Source organism: Centrocercus urophasianus, unplaced genomic scaffold (genome assembly GCF_019232065.1).
Source record: "Centrocercus urophasianus isolate 14NV4802_14NV808 unplaced genomic scaffold, USGS_Curo_1.0 seq_11, whole genome shotgun sequence".
Lineage (NCBI taxonomy): Eukaryota > Metazoa > Chordata > Aves > Galliformes > Phasianidae > Centrocercus > Centrocercus urophasianus.
In genome coordinates this window covers 21,536,230-21,541,475 of record NW_024884253.1, presented here as the reverse complement: position 1 = coordinate 21,541,475, position 5,246 = coordinate 21,536,230, and positions in this window count along the sequence as shown.

Genomic DNA, 5,246 nt, shown 5'->3' with positions numbered 1-5,246 from the left:
TACTGCCTGCTGTTTAGATCTTGTTGTTCAAAACTTGCCTGATGCAATCAAAGACACTTACTGGCTCAAATTAATTCCAGACTAGTTTCTGGAATCACACTGAGGTGAATCTGACATATTGGGCCATCAGCTAAGCTGTGGTCAGGAGGAGGAGTGCAGGAGAAAGGAGCTGAGGTCACGTCCTGAATTTTGCCCTCTCTTAGGAGATGAGTGAATTAATGTGTGCAAATCATGTCTTCTGCTGACATTATATTGATGCAAACAGAATGGTTACCGACTACCGAGGGCTGGAAATGTGTCAGTCTTGAGTACAGAATGACAGAACAACCATTCTGTTATTCTGGCTGTCAATGCTTTTTTTTTTTTTTTTGAAGACTCATTGTGTGTCCTATGGAGAAGAGGACTGGGAGGCTGGCCTGGGTGGAAGCCATCATTCTCTCTAATGCTCAAGCCACTGCAGCCTTCTTAGCAATGCTGATAAAACTGGCTTTTGCTACCACAGTGATAAGGACAAAATACCTTCCTAGGGCAGAATGTCAATTTGCCTGCCTATTTTCTCTGGGAACCAAAACCAGCTTTAATAGGAGTTCAGCAGAACTTTCCTTAGCTCTCTTCTCTGAATGACAAACTCTGAATGACAAAAACCAAAAATGGGGCTGAGGCAGTGATAAAGGCTGATGAAGTTGTAATTTCTTCTGTTCCTCCAAACTGCTGCCAGCCACGAACGAAAGGAATACAGGGAGACCTTCTTGCTGTGGTGATAACATGGCTGAACTTTTTCTGCATTGTCATCTCTTGCCTCAGAGGATGGGAAGGAGGTAGAAGCACAGCAGCTGTCTGTCACCAAGGTGGTATGCTACCTGTAGCAAATGTGAATGGCTTGAACCTCATTTTACAACCAGTTCAACCTCTTGCTTCCAGTCACAGGATACTGTTCTGGTGCTGTTCCTGGTCACACTCCAGTATATCATTTTGAGTGATGCTATGCTTATTTTCCAGTAGTGGTACAGTGCATTGACATGAGTAAATCCAGGCCACATGTAGATTCTTGGCCATAATTTAATCACTAGCAAGCATTTCTGTGGATGAAATTATTCTCTGTAAAGATATCAGATAGGGAGACAACGTCTTGAAAGACTGCTTGGCAGAAGAAATAGCAAAGTGTGCAAGATTCCTTATGTAATGTTACTCGCTTATTATGTTGAGAGACAGCCTTGGATCAGAGAGCAATTTAAGCTGGAGGCCAATTCAGACTTGGACTTCACTGCTGATCCTTCCCATCAAAGGTGCCAGCACAGAGGGTAAATTTTCATGTAGGTTTTCTGGCACAGCTCCCTCACTCTTGATGGACCAGACTGGCATTAGAACTGGAAAAAATTTCAGTTACTTCCAATCTTGAAATTAATCATTACAGGGTTAGGGTGTGAGCACCCACTACCTAATTCCTGTGTTATCCAGTTCCACATAGGAAGACTTTCCTGAGGAGAGCAGTTAAGTGTCCACAGAGGCAACCAAACCTGTTAACATTATTTTGGATCTTTGTAGGCACACATGCCCATTTTCAAGAGAGTATGACAACAAGGCATGTGCTAAGGGAAGGAGAAGGTTCTCAGGGCAAAACATACTTGTCTGGGCACATTTAATGAATCACAAAATCATAGTCTGAATCATAGAATGACTTGGGTTGGAAGGAACCTTAAAGCCCATCCAATTCCAACCCCCTGCCATGGGTAGGGCTGCTACCCACCAGCTCAGGATGCCCAGGGCCCCATTTAACCTGGCTTTGCACAACTCCAGGGATGGGGTACCCACAGCTTCTCTGGGCAGCTTGTGCCAGGGCCTCCCCGTTCTCTGAGTAAAAATTCTTCTCCTAACGGCCAAATTAAATCTCCCCTTTTTTGGTTTATAACCATTCCCCCTTTTCCTATCACTGTTAGACTGTGTAAAAAGTCAGTCTCCCTCCTGCTTGTAAGCTCCCTTCAAGTACTGGAAGGCCTCAATGAGGTCTCCCACGAGCCTCCTCTTCTCCAAGCTAAACAAGTCCAGTTCCCTCAACCTTTCATCATAGGAGAGGTGCTCCAGCCCTCTGATCATCCCTGTGGCCTCCTCTGGGCCTACTCCAACAGCTCCAACCTGGCATAGCCTTGAAAACTGCCTATAAACATGACATTTTGATCTCCATGAGGGCATAGCAAACATTGTAAAGTCATTTCTGGAAAATAAAGCAAAACAAAACAAAAAACCCTACAAAAAACCCCAACCTGTTAGCTTCTAAGGCTGTGTATCAAGCAGGTTATGCTTTGAAATGTTAGAATTATGTGTAACTCCACATAAAAATGGTGTTGCCAGGTGCTGCTTGGCTTTCCTGCACCTGCATTCTCTGGCACCCAGGGTGTCTGCCCCTGTAAAGTAGAGCAGAGGGAGGCATGTGGTGATAAAGCAAGTTAATGCAGGGGAACCATCTCATCACAAGGAAAAAATGTTTCCATCTAAAAGATAGAAGTAATAATTAATAGTAAATGTAATGTAACTGACTTGCTAGGAAGTACGTAAGCAGTGGAACATGAGCAGTAAGGAGCAAATGTCCAGCAGAGATAGACGGGGGCTATTGTGGAAAAATCTTTCCTACTGGCTTCCCATTGCATAGCTGCAGTGAGAGACAAACAACATGGTGGGCCATCCTAGCTGAGGGATGCAGGAGTTGAAACCAAAGCAGCAATAGAATTACATCATCCTTGCCAAGGGCTGGAAAATGTTTTTCAGGGATGATGCTCCAGACGAGCTGTGAGCAGGGAATAGCTGGCCCATAACCTGCGGGGTCATGGTGTGAATATGCATGTGAAGGGGAAGATTGGGGTTTGTGTGATTTTGTATTTTTGTGAGGGATTTTAATGGCTAACTAACATTGTATCCCTGCAAATGGATGCAGCTTTCTTACACTCCTTACATGACTTGTCATTCTAGAATAAGTGAACTCAAGGAATCCTGTAATCTCTTGCACTTAGTGTCTTAGTGCCTTAGTGTGTGCCTTTCTTTTGGGATGATGCTGTGTATCAAAACCAAATGCAGGAGAACCCAGCTGTAACAGTTCAGCTAAGTGCATGGCAGGAGGGGACCTGGAGAAAAAGTCTGAAATGTAGACATGTAACTGTGCGTATGTCCTGCCAGTAGTGCTGGTGAACCTGGGTCTGCTCTCTGTGGAGTTTCTGATGGGCTCTGGCCTTGGAAAAACTAAGCAGGGACTAGGTTCAGGGATTTCCCCTCCAGAGCAACCCAAGTGGGAGGCTGCACCAAGAAATGGACTCTGGTTAGTGGTAGGGCCAGCAATGTGAAACCCCACTGCAAGTTTTCTGGGATTTCTGTATCTGCTGATCTATCTGCTCTGTCTCTCCCATGATGTTGCCCTGAACATCCACATCTGCTCAAATCAGGCTTCTCCGTGGACCCCTCAAGTTTAATGAGGGGGACAGTATAGAGACAGGCCTCCATCTCCTTCTTTTTCAGCAACCCAGCCCAAAGGCTATGTCACAGAAGTGGGGGAATTTAAGGAATTTGTGGTCAAATCTGAATCTGTGTGCTGTGTGGCTTCTCTGCTCTCTAACTTTGATCACTACCAGGGAGTCCATCCCTGTTTTGTGGCATCTAGAAATGGATGCTCTCTTGCCTTGTCTTTCACATAATCAGTCAGCTCTTCTTGCCAAAGCTTCCTCTTGCCTTGATAGGATAGTAAATATTTTCCTATTGGAAGTTTACATGGACTAGGTCAAATCAGCATCTGTTTCTGGTCCGAATGTTCAGTATGGCTTTACATAAAGAGTTTTGGATCTTGTTTTAAATGTTTTGTAGTTCTAAGTAGGCACTGTGGTATTTTGCTGTTTTTCTTTTTTTTTTTTTGGTATGAATCATGCACTTGATAAAATTATCAGTATGAGATATTATGATTCTGGATGCAGAGCCCTCAGCAGAACAGATTCAGACATTTCTGAATGACGCTGCATTTTGGAGGGACTTGGACACTTAACAGGGTTGGCATTCGCACATTTCAGGTTCCAGATAATTCCTTTATTTTACTGCATAATATGTACCTTGTTTCTGATACCAGCATGCCAATCAGTGAAAATATATGCTAGACGTAGTCATGTGACATGTGAATGATGTTTGCATTTGTCTTTGTACATGTACAGTCTTTTACAGCTAAAATGACTTTTAATAATGTCAAGAGGAATAATGTCTTTTGCAGCTTCCTTGTAGCACCTCTCTATGAGCTTAATAGATACTAAAAAGAGACCTTTATCTCTGTAACTCAGTAATTAGGTTTTCATTTGGTCTTGAAATAAACAGTTTTATTCCAGTTCAGTTAATGAACAATGTTGTTTTCTAAAGGGGAAAGATCAAAGCTGAAGTCACTGAAACTAAAAGCTACAAACTCACCAATTTCAGTGTGTCAGGGTTTCATACAAAAGGTGAAAATCCAGTCCATCTCATCAAAGTATTGTTTCTTGCTTGAGGCACAAACTGGAAGCTTTTCTTCCAAGTCGTGTCTCCCAGCAGAGGGCATTGCAGGGTGACATTACGGTTTTTAGAACAAGCTGGCAGAAGGTAAAGTGAATTTCAAGGAGTTGTTTGATTGGTCTAGAATTTATTTTAATTACCTCCACTGGGAGAATAGATTATCAGTCACTTAAAAGATGCTGCTGGTAAACTTGTAGTTGGAAGATAGAAGCAATGTTTTCTTGCAATCTCAAAAGACCCTAATTGCCAGAAAGAGAAAACTAATGCCAAAAAGCATTTACACTTCAGAATCTCTATCACACAATTTACTTTCTTCTCTTAAAGGATACTGTAGTGTGAATTGCAAAAGCTTGTTTCAATCTGAGATCTTGATGTTCTGTGAAAAATAATAAATTTTTCCCTTTAAAAATGAAATGCGGAATTCAAGTAAAAATGATATGAGCATTAAGGAGAAGAGAGGAACTTCATAATTCATGGTTGATGTGGTGAAGCAAACATAAATTCAAAAAGCAGACATAGGAAAAAATGATTCAAAAAAGACAGAGGTGTGCTCATACCCACAGGCAATGCGTAACCTTCAATGCCTTTCTGTCTTTTCTGCCAGCTCTGCCCCAAGCCCAGCATCTCTCCACATGACATTACTGCAGCACTTCCAGAGGGAAGACTGAGATGTTGGTACCCACAGAGCAGATGAGGTGTGGCCTCAACCTGTTCGACAGCCAGGCCCGTCCTTT